Source organism: Monomorium pharaonis, chromosome 4, assembly GCF_013373865.1.
Source record: "Monomorium pharaonis isolate MP-MQ-018 chromosome 4, ASM1337386v2, whole genome shotgun sequence".
NCBI lineage: Eukaryota > Metazoa > Arthropoda > Insecta > Hymenoptera > Formicidae > Monomorium > Monomorium pharaonis.
Window position 1 is genome coordinate 13,288,468 of NC_050470.1, and position 20,614 is coordinate 13,309,081.

Genomic DNA, 20,614 nt, shown 5'->3' on the forward strand with positions numbered 1-20,614 from the left:
TATATAGGAATTTTTGAGGTTGTTAATAACAAATATAATGTCAAAATTTAAAAATTCAAATTGGCGGATACAATATGGCGACTAAAATTAATAAAAATTAGTCCGTTTTAATAAAACTGGATATATCCCAGTGAACACAGTAATATGGTAGCAATGTAACAGCAATGTAACCGAATATAACAGGTTACATTACTCTGAAATTACACGTAACTTACATGTAAGTTACGATTTCCGACTCAGCAATATAACATGTTATAATTACATATTATCTAACTGTCACACAACAGTTACAAAGAAAAATAAAATAAAATAAAAATTTCATTTTTTTTTTGTTAACTATATAGATCATAATTCTAAGAAAAATTGAATAGTATACATTTATTATTTTGTTTTTGTTCAGCATATGATGAATTTAGATTTTGTGCATTTTTTGTGCGCAGTAATTGTAGACAAACCGTTATTTTTAAAAACATTATCTTTATAATAATTTTTTTTATTATTAAATAGATCTGTCATTCAGGATATTATAATGTTGTCTGATTTCTGAGTCAACTACGACGCATCGTTCTGTAATAACATTGATACGAATGTGTTATGTTACGATTATACAATTTTTGTTGAATAACTGTAACGCCAAAACGATGTATAACAGCTATATCACTTGCGTATAACAAATATTACGTAACAGGTTATTTCCATGTCATATAGCACAAGAATAATAATGTTAAATCCTACATATCACAAGAATAATAATGTTAAATTACATGTAACTTCCATATTATATTGCTGCTATAAAATGTGTTTACTGAGATGGCGGTTTTGGAGGTTGCTAACAACGAATATGATGTCAAAATCTAAAAATTCAAAATGGCGGATTCAATATGGCGGACACAACATCTTCATCAAGAAATGTAAAAACATGGCAATTTTAATGCAAATTTTTTATCAGATATTTTCGAGGACGCTGATTACAAATATGCTATTTAATTTTTTAAATAAAAAAACAAATAAAAAACAAATGGAGTCCGATAATGTCCTGCAACCTTCTCGCGGTAGATCTCAGAAATTATAGTTATGTAGGCTAATCGCGGGCAAATTTGATAAAATATTTGATTTAAATTTTTAATATCCTATTTTCATAGACATTCGACCACTTACATTTATTTGTATTACATTTATTTGTATTACCTTTATTTGTATTACAACTGACTTCTTTTTGCCACTTTGAATTCGTCATTTTGAATTTAGAATTTGTATAGCAAATTTGTAATTAGAGACCTCGAAAACCATTGAGAAAAAATTTTTATCAAAAAACGACAAGTTTTTGCATTTTTAGTCTGACATTTTAAATTCACCATTTTTAATTTAAAAAATTGAATCGTATATTCGTAATCAGCGTTCTTGAAAATCTCCGATAAAAAATTTGCATTAAAATTGCCATGTTTTTGCAATTTCTCGTCCGCCATATTAGATCCGCCATTTTGAATTTTTAGATTTTGACATCATATTTGTTATTAGCGACCTCCAAAACCTCCATATATCCAGTTTCATTAAAACGGACTAATTTTTATCAATTTTAGTTGCCATATTGGATCCGCCATTTTGAATTTTTAAATTTTGACATATTTGCTATTAGCGACCTCAAAAATTCATATATATAAAGTTTTATTAAAATCCGACGAAATCTTGACTTTTGGTCACTTTTCCAGTCTGCTGGCCCACTGTGCATTGTGACAATATTCATTTACACTTATTTTTATGAAATGTTTAGATTGATGGGGAGATCGATATTTAATCAGCCTACTTTTATCTCATTCTATCATCAATAATTGCTAAAAAACCGAAGCTTCAATCTGGAATCACAGCCAAATAAGTCACGCGCGGACGTATTTAAAATTTGAATTAATATATCTTTCCTTAGAATTAGAAGGAGCAGCTAGTAGCACCAAATATAAAAGTTCACTTATATACAATTTCAATGGTATCCAGAAAATTTAATTCCAAAGTGGAGCTTCGGAGAGAGTTGAATTGAAATATTGCTATTTTTGCGAAAATCGAAAAAAAATATAACAAAACCTCTTGTTTAAAGTCTTGTGCGTTCTCTGGGTAAATTATAAGTTATGACTCAAATTTTACATACTATTGTTTTGAAGAATACATAGTTAAAATATCAAGGTATGAAAATATTTAACACAAGGAAAATAATTTAACTCAAGCGACTGGTCATAATTTTTATCTAATTTGCAGGTTTTAGAATCTTGTAAAGTCAATAATAATAATCGAATTGATTTAAAAATTTGTACATATCTACATTTATTTATCTTGATAATAAAAACGTAGTGTCACAAATTAAATGTGATAGGTGACTTTTGGCCACATTTTAGGGGTCTCTGGACCACTGTGAGTGGGGACAATACAGTGGCGAATGCCACTTTGAGTCATGAAAATACTTTAATTATAATTTATAAAAATTAAGTTGCGTCTAATATTTTTAATTTGATATATCATAAATATTTTTCTAGTAACATTAAGTTAAACAGATGCTAAAATTATATGTACATTTATTATTAAAAACGGTTAAAAATAAAATCAAGTTGTGATAATATATGGCAATAAAACTAAATATATAAAATTATAAGTTTTTTATTATTTTATAAATGTTAAATACATAAAATATGTATGGCGATTTTTCTATAATACTATGATCACTTTTTCTCTAAAAGTTGTATAAGATAGCCAGTTCATGTTTCAATATTTGAATGATATAAAATTTTTATATAATATTTTGTCTTTAATGCCGATAGTGTTATATGCTTTAAGCTTCGGTAAAGTTATATATCAAACGCTATTAAAAAATAATAATAATAGAAGTATGTTTTCGTGATTTTAAAAAATTATGATTATTATATCTGAGTTTATCCTATGCACATATTATGTTAAACATTAAATTCAATTACGTCATTCAAAAGCCATATTCAAGCCCATTAAGGGGATACTAAACTGCTCTGTTTTATCATTAATTTTCGGACACCGAAATCTTTTTACTGATTGCATGGAATTGAAAATCCTTCTCCAAAATTAAAGTACAGATAATAACGCGATGCGCTGCGATCGATTTCATACGAAAAACGAAAGAAAGTTAGAAAATTATAGTTTTGTTATCGACTTCTGTAGTCGACTCGTGAAAACATTGGCTGCGTATAAAAGTTTTAGACTTTGTACGTATAAAATAAGCATGGGGCGCACTTGGCATTTCAGCAAAGAACAATAGTGTGCTTTTAGAATGAGCCTAGGAACCTTAGAAAAAAAGTTTTTGGTGTTTAAGAGGATCATATCTGTTTTATCGTCAGAATTGTACAATTTGTTCCAATGTACAACTTTTTATTGCATTTACAGAATTAAAAATTCCCCACAATTAATTCTGGAAAAGGATTTCTAAATCTATAAAAGAAATACATACAAAATTTCGTTAATAACGTGCCCAAATGACTCTACATTATCGACCTCGATCAAGTTTGACGAGCAGTTTAGCATCCCCTTAAGTTACATAAAAGTTAAAAAAATGGTAAACCTTCACAAAAGGAGACCCAGCCCCAATGACCTTGACCTTGACATATGTTGTCCTCCCAAGTAACGTTGAAGAGATTTTAGCCGCCGCTCATGATTCGTTAAAAAGTTATTAACAAAAAAATCTTCATAAATACGATACATGATATCTCTACTTTACTTAAAGTTGCAAATCTATGTGGTGCAGGTAACGCATGAGCGAAATGCAAAGGGACAGCTTTGCCCTCCTCCTGCATCTCCGCATTAATTTTTATAAAGCACGCATAAATTAATAAATTTTCTTATTTTAAAGCACGCAAAAATGCGTGCTTTATAAAAATTAATGCGGGGATGTAGGGGAAGGGTAAAGCCCTCCACTTGCACCCTTCCCACGCGTTCTTTGCATCACATGGGTTTGCAACTTTGCATAAAAGATTAGAATAATAATAAATTAATAGATTTTCTTACTTTAAAACACGTAAAAATGCGTGCTTTATTGATGTTGTGCTTTATTGAAGTAATGTTGAAAAGATTTTGACCCGTTGTTGTAAAAGTGTTTGTATACATGGCTTTTGTTTGTTCTGTTTGTTCTATTCTCTACATAGAATGATAATTTCTATGTTCTAGTTCGGTTTGGTTTTGACGTTTGAAGCATACGTACAATTATCATATTCTCTACCAGTGACTATGTAAATATAATAAAATGCACTTACATGAATTTTTACACTTAACATACGATAATAATGCTGTGATACATTATCTTATTGAAAAACAAGTTATTTGTGGTAGTGTTAAGTGTCCACGATGTGATAATGTTCTAACATACACAAATGTATTCGGGCTATATAAGATATTTTGACGAGCCTGAGAAGGCCAGCGCCGATACTGGCAAACAATTGTATTATTGTATTATATGTATTTCGACAACGACCTCGAGTCAGTCGGCATCTACCCGTCGAGAAATACACACGCAATAAAGAGCACGTATTTTAATTAAGGTGTTCTAATCTCTAATCTCTGGCGGCTTTTCCTTAACGGAACGGCTGTATTATTCCTGTCTGATCCACTCGAGAGAAATGCATTATTCCTAATTTAACAATTAAATTATAAGGACGGGAATCAACATATAGTCCTGGAGCCGGATTTACACATAAATAATAAAGATGCTCGTTGTCTGTGTTTTGCCTCAACGAAAGGAAGACTAGTTCGGAGTTTTTTCTTGTTTGCTTCTTTGATATACTGTTAATTGTGAGTGTAAAAATAAATTTGTGAATCCGGTGGATGCCGACCATACGTGAGCTGTGCGACTCCAAAAAAAGGCAGTAAATTCGACTATCATCGAGCTGAGCCAATTTGGTAACCATTAAAGTAATCATTAGTTTGCTAATTGTTTGAGAATTAACTGTATAACTATTTAGTAGATATTCATATTGTGAGCAGCTGATATTAATAAAGCTGCATATTGATTAATTTAAAAATTTAAAATGGAACCGAACGTTAAAACGCTTGTACATAAAAGAGCAATGATCAAAAGTCAAATAACAAGATTCAAGGTCTTTCTTGACGGTTACACAGTAAACCCAGATGTAAGTCAACTCGCAGAGCGACTAGCGAGAGTGAGACTAGATACGTGGAAAGTTTACGACGATATTCAGACAAGGATAGAATTATTTAATGACGAGGCTGACGTATTGAAAAGAGGTTTGTTCGAAGATAGTTATTTTGAAGTCGTGTCGAGAGCCAAGCAATATATGTCCGCGGAGAATGGTATAGCTATACAAGTAATAGTATAGCTAGACAAGTCACAACACCGGTCTGTAATCTAGAACCGAGTAATAAAGCGCGAGTAAAGTTACCGACTATTAATCTGCCAACATTTAATAATGATTATGATACGTGGTTATGCCTCTACGATAATTTTAAGTCAATTATACATGAGGATAACAATGTCAAGCCAGTACAAAAATTGCAGTATTTGAGATCGTGTCTGAAGGGAGAAGCCGCGCAGGTTGTAGAGTCCCTCCCTACAGCCGCTGAGAATTATAATATTGAGTGGGCGTTGTTAGTGGAGCGATTTGATAATAAGTGAATTATAGTGCAAAGTCATGTTCGAGCATTGTTTGAATTACCGAGTATGACAAAGGAATCTTCATTGTCTTTGCAACTATTAACAGATACTACGTTGAAGCATTTGCGAGCGCTCAAGGTCATGGGCCTGCGAACGGAGCATTGGGATGCTATATTGATACATTTGGTAACGTCTAAATTAAATAGAAATACTCATAAGGAGTGGGAGAATTCTATTGATGGAACGCTTTTGCCGTCAATTGAAGAACTTTGGAAATTTCTGAAGTATAGATGTCACATTTTGGAGAACATTGCTATCAGAGCTGCATTGCAACACAAAAACAACGGACGATTAGTAACCACACGTGATAATAAGGGCAGCTGTACGAGCAGATATCCACAGAACTGCATGATGACGCGAGATGCGCAGCGATGTAGTAAGGTATGTAGTAAGAAGCATAGTATTCAGAACTGTCAAGAATTTTTACGCTTAGATAGTCATGCGAGAATTTCATTGGTTAAGGAAGCGCATTTGTGCTTTAATTGTTTGCGCGCTAATCATTCTGCTAGCGTGTGCAGGGCCAGACCTTGTCCGAAATGTAGGCGTCGGCATAGTAAATTATTGCATCCGTTTAAAACACGAGCGGACTTCGATACAAGGAGTGAGTCCCAGATGCGCACAGTAATAAACGGACACAACAAGCTGAGTGAAACGGACACAGACCAAATGCGCACAGACTAAATGCGCAAAGACCAAATGCGCACAGACCAAATGCGCACAGACCAAATGCACACAGACCAAATACACACAGACCAAATGCGCACAGACCAAATGCGCATGGACCAAATGCACACGGACCAAATGCGCACAGTCGCAAACCTATGTGGTGCAGAGAATGCTTTGCACACACACACACACACACACACACACACACACACACACACAGGGGGGGTGCAAGGGGGGCTTTGCCCCCCCTCCTGCACCCTCCCCGTCGATAGAGGTGCCCGAAAAGTCGCAACCCATGTGGTAAGTTTGTTGGTTATTGTATTTGTTTGGTCTGTGCGCATTTGGTCCATGCGCATTTGGTCCGTGTGCATTTGGTCCTTGCGCATTTGGTCTGTGCGCATTTAGTCTGTGTCCGTTTATTACTGTGCGCATCTGGAACGCTCCCGATACAAGTAATCACAAAAAGAACGACACTAAACAGGCAACTAAGAGTTTGCAGGCAATAGCTGCCACACACGTTTTTTTATCGACTGGTGTGGTGAGGATCTTTGATAGATTCGGTAAGTCGTATAAATGCAGAGTTTTGTTGGATTCAGTCCGGATCTCAGTCCAATTTTATTATTATACGCATTGGCAGAATTGCTGGAATTGCCAAAACGAAAAATCAATGTTCCAGTCAGGTTTTGCACAGGCGCTTATGCATATGAATTACACGGTAGATGCAAAAATACAGTCTGATGATGGTCGTTTTGCTTCAACGCTGTCATTTCTTCTGCTATAAATGTTCTGCTATAAATGAGATTACGGAATGTTTGCCTAGAAATTATATTAATAAAAGTAAATTAAATATACCGCATAACATAAGATTGGCTGATCCGGAGTTCTGCAAGCCTGCTAAAATAGATACGCTTATTGAAGCAGAAAACTTTCTTCATCTGCTTTGCGTGGATCAAATCAAGCTTGGGGAAAACTGGATCGTATTGTAGAAAACCAGACTTGGTTGGATTATCGGAGGTAAATTCCACAACAATAACCAGAAATTTAGTAAGACAATTTGCAATTTATCTATTGACAGACTTGAATCACAGCTGGCTAAATTTTGGGTGCTAGACGAAACTTCGGGTATAAGATATTTATTAGATGAAGAAAGCGACTGCGAAGCGCACTTTAAAGCATCCGCGGTTAGGAGCGACGACGGTCGATATTGTGTGAGGCTGCCGTTTAAGGAAAATGTAGCGCAATTAGGCGAGTCGTACTGTTTAGCTGAAAAACGGTTGCGTTTGATAGAACGACGGTTGTTTTGGGATGAATCACGACGAGCAGAATACTCACAATTTCTGCAGGAATATGAAGAACTAAGACACATGATTGATATCACCGAAACCGAAGACGCAAAGGAAGGCTATTTTATGCCACATCATGCTGTAATTAAAGGCGGAAGTGTCACCACAAAGCTGAGGGTTGTCTTTGATGCATCCGCGAAGACAAGCACTGGTACTTCGTTGAATGATGCGCTTATGACAGGACCGGTTTTACAGGAAGATGTATTTTCGATAGTAACGCGCTTCCGTTCGCATGCTTATGTGCTGACCGCAGGCATTGAAAAGATGTTCAGGCAGGTTGAATAAAGACACAGAATATCAAAAAATATTGTGGCGCGAGAATCCTGGAGATCCAATTCGGATATACAGCCTTCAAACCGTGACATACGGCACTGCGCCCGGGACTTTTTTGACAACACGCTGCTTGCATCGGTTGACCAATAATGAACAACGAGCCTTTCCACTTGCAGCAAAATTATTAAAAAGAGATTTTTATGTTGACGATCTCCTCACCGGAGTTGATACTTATGAGAAGACTTATCTGATTCGAAATGAACTGATCGGACTCCTAAACAGAGATGAATTCCATTTGCGGCAATGGACTTCCAACTATGGCAGGTTGCTTGAGGACCTTGTTGAGCAATCTGATGCTGATCATCTTTGTTTGGAGGACGGAGACACTGTCAAGGCGTTGGGAATTAACTGGAGAAGAGAAGAAGATACCATTACATATGATATAAATTTACATATAGAAAGAGGCGAGCGAGTCACAAACCGCATGTTGCTGTCACGGATCGCGGCGATTTTTGATCCTTTGGGACTGGTGGGACTAATTATAGCAAAGGCAAAAATTATTATGCAGCGACTTTGCGAGCAAAAACTAGAATGGGATGAGACTGTTCCCATAAACATAGTTGGTATATGGAACAAATATAGAATACAAATTAATACGATCACTTCTTTCAGAGTTCCAAGGAAGATAATCATTGATGGCTATCGCAGTTTAAATTTGCATGGTTTCTGTGACGCCAGCGAGACAGCATTTGGCGCATGCATGTATCTTCGCTCGGTAGATGAAGGCGGTCAATGCATCGTAAGACTCGTGTGTGCCAGGTCAAAGATGGCCCCGCTGAAGAAAGTGACTTTGCCGAGGCTTGAATTGTGCGCTGCATTATTGTTGACAAATCTGTATGCCAGTGTAAATACAGCTCTGGAGAAAAAATTCGACCGAGTACAATTTTGATCCGCCTCAACTATTGCCATCCAATAGATACAGTCCTCGCCCACAGACTTTGCGGCAAACAGGGTGGCTCAAATACAAACGGTTATGGACATGGCCATACGTTCCATTCGAGCACAACCCTGACGCGTTGTCTCGCGGACAGTTTCCGGAAGAATTTGTAAAAAACGAATTATGGCTGTCTGAGCCCGGCTAGTTAAAGAAAGAAGAGTATAGTTGGCCCGTCAAGTTAATGGAAAGGATCGAGATCCCGGAACAGAGGGCAATCATTAGTCTCAGGACTGTAGTTGCGATAGATATCGTGCAGAGATTTTCGTCACTGAGCGCATTGCGTAGAATTATAGCCTACTGTTTGCGATTTGCGTATAATACTCGGAGTAAGATTAAGCATGAAAGTTTTATTACCACTGCCGAGCTGCAGCAGGCTACGGACTGCGTGGTTTGTTTAGTTCAGTCTGATGCATTTGCGAGAGAGCTGTCTGATCTGCGGGAACGTAAGGCACTGCCATCAAAAAGTAAAATATTATCATTAAATTCGTTTATAGATAATATAGGAATATTAAGAGTGGGTGGAAGATTGAAGCACTAATTTAGGATATAATCAAAAACATCCCATATTATTACCTAGCAGCAGCCACCTAACAAAATTAATATTTAGAAAAGCTCACATTAAAAATTATCACTGTGGAGTTCAAAGTACCCTTTTCATGGCCAGATAGTTATACTGGCCCTTAAGGGGCAGAAATGTCGCTAAGCATACCGTGCGGACGTGCATGAAATGTTTTAGCTTTGCTTCGGGCGTGCCCAATTATGTGATGGGTATAAATCTTCCGATGGACAGACTGGTGAGCACGTGTCCGTTTGAGACGATGTTGATTATTGCGGTCCGTTTTTCATAAAGGAAAAACGCTATCGAAATAGAAATAAAATTAAAATCTATGTGGTGGTATTTGTATGTCTGACGACAAAAGCCGTTCACCTGGAAGTACAATCTGATTTAACGATTGAGGCATTTATTGCTGCTCTGCGTCGTTTCTTCGCCAGGCGGGGAAAGGCTAGAATAATTCATTCGGATAACGCTACCAATTTTGCGGGCGCTAGTAATGAATTAAGGCAGCTGTATGACTTGTTTCGGTCGAATCAGAACAATGAGAAAATTTATCATTTTTGTGTCAATCAAGGAATTGAATAGAACAAATTGATTATCCACATGGAAACATATCCAAAAAATTAAACGAAATTTTTGGCGTCGTTGGAATAAAGAGTACATTAACTAATTGCAGCAACGTACAAAATGGTTGAAATCTGATACTTCATATATTAAACTGAGAACTTTGATTCTCATTAAGGAGGACAACTCGCCTCCACTGCAATGGCAAATAAGTAGAGTGGGTACATCTGTACATCCGGGAGACGACAATATAACCAGAGTAGTCCCAGTAAAGACCAATCATGCGACATATAAGAACTCTTGCCCCGCTACCCATTTGTTAAATTATTTAATTAAGTTTAGATGGAATCAATTTGTAAAATAAAAAATTTTATCATTGTAATATATTAGTATAACATTATTGAGACATCTCAACGGGGGCAGGATGTTCGGGCTATATAGGATATATTGACAAGCCTGAGAAGGCCAGCGCCGCGCCGATACTGGTGAACAATTGTATTATTGTATTATATGTATTTCGACAACGACCTCGAGTCAGCGATCGCAGATCGCAGCCCCGGTAACATACGGTCGCATGGAGAGGGGACACGGTCTAAGGGCAAGGACCAATCATATTAAAGAATAAATGAGTTTTCAGTATATGATTGGTTCTTGCTCTTAGTCTTCATCCCCTCCCCGGCGATTGTATGCTACCAGGACCGCAATCTGCAATTGCTGCCTCGAATCAGTAAGTAAGGTATTCTAGTCTCTAATCACTGGCGTCTTTTCCTTAACGAAATGGCTGCATTATTCCTGTCTGATCCACTCAAGATAAATGCATTATTCCTAATTTAACAAATTATAACGACGGGAATCAATAGTATTTAATAATTACACTATACATTGTACTAATAAATATTATAAAATTAAAAGTATACGAAAAAGACAAAAGATAACTTGTCCACTTCGTAAAAAAATGTTATTTATATTGTTGTCCAAGATGCTAATTGGCTGTCTCGCCATCTCGTTGTCAAGTGATTTTCTTCACTTCGTGTCATTTCCAGCTGCCAAACTATCAATTTTGATAGTTACAATTATCATTACAATTTATTTTTAAAGATAAAAAACAAAAAATTAAATAGCGCGCACGAAGCGCGCGTCTCTAACGTTTAGTAATTTTAAAATTAACATGTTAGTAATTTTAAAATTAGACAACACTTGGTTTTAGAAAACACATTTAGATTTAATAAAAATATGTCGATTTATTACATACTTTGAGTAAAGCAGAAATATCATGTATCGTATTTATGAAACTTTTTTTGTTAATAACTTTTTAACGAATCACGAGTGGCGGCTAAAATCTCTTGAACATTACTAAGAAGGGTAACCTTGACAACATATGTCAAGGTTAATGTTTTTTAGCTGGGTCCCTTTTTGTTAAGGTTTACCAAAAAAATTTGTACTTGACATATTTTTCAAAATGAGATAAAAGACACCTATAAAACTTTCGGTTACTTATTAAAATGCGGTTTCTATGACAATAAGAAAAACATTATAATGACCAGTGCCAAATTATAACGTCTAAATAGTATGTAAAGAAGTAATTTGGACGGTAAACTCAAGAACTCAACATAAAATATACGAGATATGAATTCCACAACTCCATATCTAGTCTATAGTTTATAACCACCTTCTCTCCTCTAATTTAGTTAGGTTAAGTTTCTGCATTAGTCGCCGGTAGTCACCAGTAATTGATTATTTAAGCAAAATAAATTAAGATAGTAAAACTTCAAAATAATAAATTGTAAATTAATTATTTTTAGATCTAACTTTCATACAGATTTGATTAAAATTATTCTTTATTTGAAAATGTAATTAATCCCAGATAGCACAGGACGTCCTCAGGATCATCCTGAATATGTCCCGGGATGTCCTGGGATCTTGTCAGGATATAATAGTTGTATTATTGTAAATATTTTATGTATAAATTTGACTTCTAAAGTAAGTTTAGAATGTTAAATTCTGTAATAGTATTAATATAAATTGAAATTTTACTCATGTCTTGAGGACATCCTTGGGATGTCCTGAGGATATATGTATTCTAGCTGAAAACGTTATTCTTAAAATATTGTATAAAGAGTTTCATTAGCTACAAAATGTCTGAAGATAAACTTAAATATAATGACTGTATAAATACCAGACATTTTAGATAGCACAGAATGTTCTAAGAATGATATCCTGAAAGTCCTTAGGACATCCTAAGACAGTCCTCAGGACATTCTAAAACAATCCTCAGGACATCCCAAGACAATCCTTAGGACGTCCTAAGAGAGTCCTCAGGACATCCTACGAAAGTCCTCAGGACATCTCAAAATAGTATTCAGGACATCCTGGACGTATAGTAATTTTTGAAAAAAACGTAAATTAATATAGCAAGTGAGAAATCTTTGAATATCGTACGTATTTCTAGAATGTATTGCAAAATCAAATGTGTAAAAATGTTGACTGTAAAGTCAGATTGAATGTCTACACTTATTGAAACAATATGGCATATTAACAATACTAAAAAATTATAAAAGATGACATTAAATAATTTTTTAATTTTATTTTATACAAACGGCGCAAAAACAGTTTTTTAATCAGTTATTCCACATGCTATTTCGCGCGCATATGTAAAAATGACTTTAAAAAACTTTATATTTATTTATAAAAATATAAGTTAACTATATATGTTTCATCCTTCTGACAACATCTATTGTAATGATCTATAACAAATATGTATGCATAAACAAGAAGTACTCATGGATCATCACGAAGCGTTAGGATGCGTATGGTCTTCGAAGTCAAGCATCGTCGGCGATGGTTGATACTTGGATGGGTGACCGTTTTCTCGGGTACAGAGATTAAACATGCTTTAACAGGTACAACTGTCGCTAAAACATGTATAGTCTTCTTCCTCTTACAAAATTATCGTAGAAATAATTAGAACTTTTAATTTTTTGTTAAAGTTTTTTTTCAATTCTCAAAAACTTAAAAATACTTAGAAATATTTTAAAAATTTTCTAAATTAATCGGAATTTTTTATTTTTTAAATTTTTCTGAGAAACGTTTCAAAAAATTTCTTATAAGTTTCTTATAAAAAATCGATACATTTATCAAAAATCCTAAAAAAAGAAATCTAAAAAATCTGATAAAAAGTGGTCATTGTTTGCTATTCCTGAGGATATCCTGAGGAAATCCTATGGTATCCTCAGGACGTCCGATGGACTGTCTTCAGGATGTCCGATAGACTGTCCTCAGGATGTCCTGAGGACTAAAAAGTGGCGCTCGTTTGCTATTCCTCAGGATGTCCTGAGGACGTCCCGGGATAAAATCAGGACGTCCTCAGGATATCCACGAAGTCCGTCCTGGACGTCCTGAGGACGTCCGTGTGCTATCTGGGATTATATACAATTATCTAAATGCAAGACTACGTATCTAGATACTCATTTTTTTGCATTTACATAACTTAAAATTATCTAGCTAAAGATAAAATAAATTACATGTAAACTCACCTTAGACATAATATTTCATTTTTCTCTACCTAAAAATAAAATTATATATAATTTTATTTAAATAATTTTAATGTAATTTAATAAAACATTTAGGATTTTAAATGATTTTAAATAAAATAAACTAAAAATAATACAATCTTATTTTTATTGTTAAATCTTTATTTCTTAAAAACAAGAGTTCTTTAAATTTAATCTGATAAAAGATATTCCTTTTTGGATTTGAATCAATACGTAAATAAAGACCAAAGTTAAAAAAATAGTACGAATATAATTTACATGATTACAATAACTGACAAAATTTCTTTATAAAAATGGTAAAAGTTTTCAAAAACTTATATAGTTTTGGATTAACCTGCTGGATTACTGCTGCATTCCAATATATGCAGTCAATACTAAAAATCTACTAAAAATAAATTGCAGGAATAATACTATATGCCTCACATAAAATGTAAATGAAAATGTAAATAAAAGAATTTTCATTAAGGAGAAAGTTAAAAAAAGTCGATTTTGGTTCTCAAAAATGTCCTCCAAAATAAGAGAAATACTATTATATGTAGATTCTAACTTGAATACAATAAAATCTTTTAAATTAAAAATTCCTAGGGCTTATTAGAGAACATTTTATTTAAGAAATTGAAATGGTCATAAAGATTGAATTTTAATTCTGATATGCTATGAATATAAAATTCAAAATTTAAAAAGTAACAATAAAATTGTTAAAAATTCGTTACCATTACTAAAAACATGTATTTACGTCACCATTACAATTACAAAAAAAAAACTGTTACGAGTCCGTTATCCAAAAAAAAAAAAAAAAAAACTAATGGTAACGCGTTACTACCTCTTTATTTTAGCATGATTTTTCTATCATATTAGTATGCTATCGCACGCAATAAAAGATCTTCTACGACTCGATGTGACGGTCCTATATGATGAATGTGCTAAACAACGCGTCAATATAAAAGAAATAAACAGTAAATGCCATGAATATGATTCGATCGTAAATCTTCACGCGCGTTTTCATGCGCCAATACAATTGCACAATTCTCGATTTTGTACCTCATATTCTTATATTTTTATGCGTCAGACTTTATTCACATTTTTATTTTTTATTAGAAATTATTTATTAGAAAAGGTTGTGTGTGTGTGTGTGTGTGTGTGTGTGTGTGTGTGTGTGTGTGTCATATATATATAACGTTTTCATTGCACATTAAATCTCCTATTTTTATTAAATTATTGCAAATTAATAATAAAATTTTTTTTTGTATTTTTATTACATATTAAGTATGCAAGTTGCTGGCTGATCTTTTATTGGTTACAGATAAAATAACCTTTCTTTTTGTACTTTTCAATATATCAGCAAATGTCTGTTTGATAATATTTATGATAATATTATGTTTAAATATTGTATTTATGTTTAAAAAATCAATCAGTTTTGTAGAAACTACCTTGAATAAACATTATTTGATGATTATTGTTATTGACGTACTATGACAATGAAAATTATTGCAAGCGGTCCAATTATTTAAGAATCAAGAAGTATCTTTTGCACAAATAATTTTAATGATATCTCCTGTATTTGTGAAATGCATCACGTTCAATCACGATTCTGCAGAAATTACATAAAATCATAAATCATTTGAGTTTCAAGGGAGAAAGAGAAAGGAATGACGAAAAGCGCTAAACGAATTTGCTGGAAGGGTATAAAAAATGACATCTTTCTCCAAAGCTCTTTTTTTACTCCCAAAATAAAAAATGGATGCAAAAGTAAAATTCGAATCCAACAAATACAATCGAGATTATTTGTTGTTTGCAAATATGTAACATTGCACAATGTAAATTGTAGAATATTTATTATTCTTTTATTACAGCAATTTATTTTATATTTTGCTTAAATATATATAAATTATTTTTTTCGTTGTTCAATGCCTAGCACTTTACATTTTTTATACTGTGATAGTTCAACAATTTATATGTCTGTCGCTAGCTTTAAAGTATAATAAAATAATATAGAACTTATTAGCAATAAAATGTTTAAAAAATTACAGAAATAAAATTATTACTAGTTGACGAAAGCAACATAACGTATTATTGTGATAAAGTTTGTTAAATAAATTTCTGTTAAATCACAATTTGCTCGAATTACTTTCGCTATCCTGTTGGCTATTGATATTTGTACTATTTTATACAGTTAATTAAAATTGCATTAGATGTTTGTGAGAATTATGTAAAATACGACACTTGTGTGGCTGATTTTGCAAATATTGCCAGTCTCGCTAGACTAATTGTCGCACTGGAATATTATCGCATTTACTTCATGTTTATTCATTACGCCGGCGTATCAGCGCAGTTTAACAAAGTTAAGCCGTGATTAATGCCTGATAGTGGAAGCGCATAATTAGGGTGCAAAACTCATTGATGTGTTGCGCGTGATGGAACCTAATCGAATAGAGCATTCCACGTTTTCGCCACTCCTTTTCCTACGGAACGAAAATAAATACGAACTGATCATAAATTGATTTGTGCGATATATATTTTTCGATGCGGGAACGGCAATATGACAAACGAGCAAACAACGCGAGATAACTCACCGAAATTTCATCGTCCGTGTGTGGGACGCGCCATATGTTAAAATCATACCGACATTTTTGCCGATCGACAACTTCCAATTTTTATAACTGACCTACTTTCGATCGATTCAAATGGGGTGGGGGGCAATAAGGGTTTTATGATCATTTATATATGAATGTAATAACAGTGTACTTGAATGTAGTAATCCGCAGTGTTAATCATAAAATGTTCTATTTTCATTCAAGGTTACGCTCGTGGTATTATTTAAATGGAAAAACGAATTTTAAGTTAACAAGTCTAGGACAACTTATCAATATGTATATTAGTACTATGTATTTGCAATCAAATTTTTTTATGTTTCCAAAGTGCTCCCAAATTCTTATTTGCAAATTTTATAAGAAGATTCCCTTCTAATTTAACTCACATTTATACTCCTAATAAAATGTTTAGGATATATTTTTAAGTTATATAAATCTCCCTTTCTTTCTCTCTCTCCCTATCTCCCTCTCCTTCACACACACACACACACACACACACACACACACACACACACACACACACACACACACACACACACACACATATTTTTTGTTTATTATAACATTCTTTTGAGTAATCAATGATTCTAAAATCTCTTAAAGTATTTACTTAATAACTTTTCTGAGATTAATATTTGCATGAGAGAAAACTGTAATCGCGAAGTAATTGCAGAATCTGTGCGAATAACTTAATGTAGGAAAGTTTTTATTTTTTTTAAGAATCACTCACTATCGGCTTAATCAATTAATTTGTCTGAAGTCATAATCCGTCACTTATAATTAATTTTTTTCGTATAACATTTAGCATCCTAAACGGATTATGCTTCCGTTTTAATTCCAACAATTTCATTAAACACAATTACAATCCGCCTTAATTCAAAATTCCGACGCTCTACTCCGTACGTCGGCATTGCCTCTTCTGCAACGGTGGCATAACAGGTTGTGCGTCATCGAGAGCGTGAACGCCTAATTTTCATCAATCAGCGAGGAGAAACGCATATTAGTTATGACATTTAGAAGCCTCATGAATACCTCGCCCTCTAGCTCTGTCCTCATGATTCCTTCGAGGAATTGTCCCCTGAACTAATCCTGTAACATGCTGGCTCGTATGTTTTGTATTATCTCTGAAAATCTGGGAAAACGGTCGCCGGTAAAACGACACGTGAAACGCGGATGTGTAACGGTGGTGTACGAATCGAAGAGTGAGGGTGAAAGAGAGAGGGTGCGCGGAAATAGAGATCAAAAGCCGAAACGAATGCGACAGAGATGACGCGCTGGCTGGTGAATGAACGAGAATCAGATTCACTAACCTGTCTGCGTGTCCGCCGAGTTCAGAAACCGTGGAACAACTGAGAGAGACGGTAGCGTCGAGGCGACTGTCCGCGGCTCCACTGCCTTGATCGTACGAAACCCACCCCCGCAACACCTCTCTCCGCCACCCCCGCTATCGGTTCTGCCACCACGCCGCCGAGGTCCCTGTTCCTTTCGCGAAACGAGGATATTCTCGGGATTTCGCTCTCTTTCTCCCCTGTTCATGCTTCCATTCAACCCATTTCTTCTTTCCTCCTCCTCCCCCTCTTTCTCCTTTCCCTTTTTTTCCTCCTTTTTCTCATTCTCTTTTTTTTCCTCCTTTTCCTCCTTATCCTTATCCTCCTTCCCCTTATCCTCTTTCTCCTTCTCCTCCTCCTCCTCCTCTTTCTCTTTTTCCTTTTCCTCCTCTTTTCCTTGTCCTTCTCCTCTTCCTCTTCCTCCTTTTCTTTTTCCTCTTTCTCTCTTCTCCTCTTACTCATTTCCTTATATATCCTCGACCATTTCTTTCTTTCTTACGCTTAGTTTCTGTCACGCTTACCACGTTTCTTCCTCCTTTTCTTTTTTGAAAGATTCTAGAACTCCGTCTTCGCACAAGATTCCTCTCGGTCTGTCACTCCCTTCTCTTACGCCTCCCTGCTGCTAAATTTTCCCCTGAAAACCATCCTACGGACGAATGCACGTCCGGGAAACTGCACCCCTCTTGTCAGTAACGTAGTTGTCGATTAAAGAGCCCCCGAATTTTGAAACGGTAACACATTGAATTATTGATGGCCAATTATTACAACTACTTGTTATTTCTGATGAGATAGTGATAATTAAGAATCCCATGTGTGAAATTAAGTAATAAACAATTAAACGAATCGTATGTGTATATACAAACAATTAAATTACCAAATTTAAAACCGAAGTGTGTGTGTGTCGCACGCGTGCGTGCGAGCGCGTACACGATAGATCTTGTTTTGAATTTTCTGGAAAAAGTAGAATATAAGAAAAAAATTGAATTTAGTTAACATTTTAACCCATTAACGCCCAAGCGGACACATTTTTAATATAATCTTCAGCGACTTTATTTTCTCGCATTTTTCTACTTAAAAGTTGCCATAACTTTTTTGGTGTTTATTTTACACAAAAAAATTTTGATGACAGATTCTAAAAGAGCGCAAAATTTTACGTAAAAAATGATACCTTTCAAATTTTTTATAAACCTTTAACATTGCAAATAAAGTTGTTGATTATTATGTTAAAAAGCGTCTAGGCGTTAATGGATTAATGGGATATAAATAATGTAAGTTATATAAATATTATAACTTACAAAGAAATGTGTAAACGTAAACGAGAATGATTTCTCCAATATAATGTAGCTATCGAGAAGTAGAGTAAATGAAAAGAACAAGGAAGATCTAACTTTTTCATACCCAAAAAGCTTTTATATTATTATTTTAACAAAATGCTCGCTTTGTTTATTTCTGTCCTCTTATCATTTTTTAAAAAATATATATGACGAAGGATGATTTTCCGCAAAACATTTTATTCAATGCTTGTCGGAAAATCAGCAGATCTGCGAACAAAATATTACAGCGCTCGGCGTAAATGCTCCGGAAATAAACGCGATGCCCATTACGCGAGTTCTTCGAGGTCTGGGTAAGCACTACATCATATGAAATGTCAAAGGCTAGCCCTCACGCAGCTACATAGAGAGTGAACTTAATATTTTTTCGCCCACATATCCTGACTGACCGAGAGAGAAAATTGAGAAAAAAATTGTCATTGAGGCCAATAGGCTCATAGAGCCACTGTATGGAAAGTAATTTTTCCTTGTTGATTTAAGTAAATTACGCTGTCGAAAACGTTGCAAGAAAACTAATCGCACACTGTCCAAGAGATTATACTTCTGGTTATATCTTTTTATTTAAGTTTCTCAGACATTCCATTTATCTACGAGTGATAATGTAAGTTAAATATGTATGTATAATATATATATATATATATATATATATATAGTGTGTGTGTGTGTGTGTGTGTGTGTGTGTGTGTGTGTGTGTGTGTGTGTGTGTGTGTGTGTGTGTGTGTGTTGTATTACAATATTAAGGTACCTGTACCTAATATACCCCCTCTTAAGCTTCGGAGATATTTGTAATTTTTCTATGAACAAAATTGAAAAATAAGGGTCAAATTTAAAATGGAAAACATTTCTGAAATTAAAAAAAATATATAAAATATTTTCAATTATTTATATAAGTATAGTAAAGATTTTTTAAAAAGATCGCACTTGGACCATTACATATACATATACCCAATGCATTTTCCTCTTTTTCGTATATATTTTTTAAAAAATTTAAAATAAAATTAACATGTTTAATTAAGCATTTATTAACATACTTATGGAAAAAAATTACATATACAGCTATTCATTAAATAATAAAACTATTTATTTACTACAAGAGACGTTATCGTGATTTTTACATGTAAAAAAGCTTCAACTAATTAGAAAAAGACACGAAATACTAATCAAAAATTAAACATTCAATAAAGAAACAGAATTTTAACACTCTTGTACATTAACAAGATATATTGTGTTTTTAGTAGTGTACCTGGCCATAATATGTTTTCACAATACAAAGAGCTTTCTTTTTTTTAATTATAAACAAGATGTTTTAATAAAAACCTAAAATAAATACAGTGTTGAAAAACATAAATAAACAGCTATGAATTATGGATATTTATAATTGTTACATGATAGTTACACAAAGCAAAAACTTACATCTGAAATTTTAGATTCAGAAGAACACAATTTGAATAAAGTGTGATTACAAGCCATAGAAAAGATATTACGCAGTTAACTAGCATAAATACATCATATCAACTTTCTGAACGATATATTAGCGTTATCTGAGAAATTCATTGTGTAAATATTTGAAAATAAGAGGTGAGCCAAATTGGGTACATGGCCATATTGGATACAGGTACTTTAATTATATATAAAATTATGTGACATGTATGTACATATATACACACAACGCCTACATGATTAAATTGTATAAAATTAATTTTAAAAAGTTTGAAATACGCAGATTATTAAAATAAGGAT

General features: G+C 33.9%; 1 protein-coding gene across 3 annotated transcripts in view; it reads right to left on the reverse strand.

The window, feature by feature from the left end:
• The window catches only part of LOC105839536, a 206,014-nt gene that overhangs the window by 137,372 nt on the left and 48,028 nt on the right, over nt 1-20,614 (reverse strand). For 2 of the 3 annotated variants that reach the window (XM_036286417.1, XM_036286415.1), the window contains exon 1: nt 17,526-17,650. The exons of the other annotated variant lie outside the window; for it this stretch is intronic. The gene's annotated coding sequence lies outside the window, so the exon portion shown is untranslated. Of the gene's footprint in view, nt 1-17,525; nt 17,651-20,614 lie in introns of those variants that run through there. 3 annotated transcript variants of the gene reach the window in all.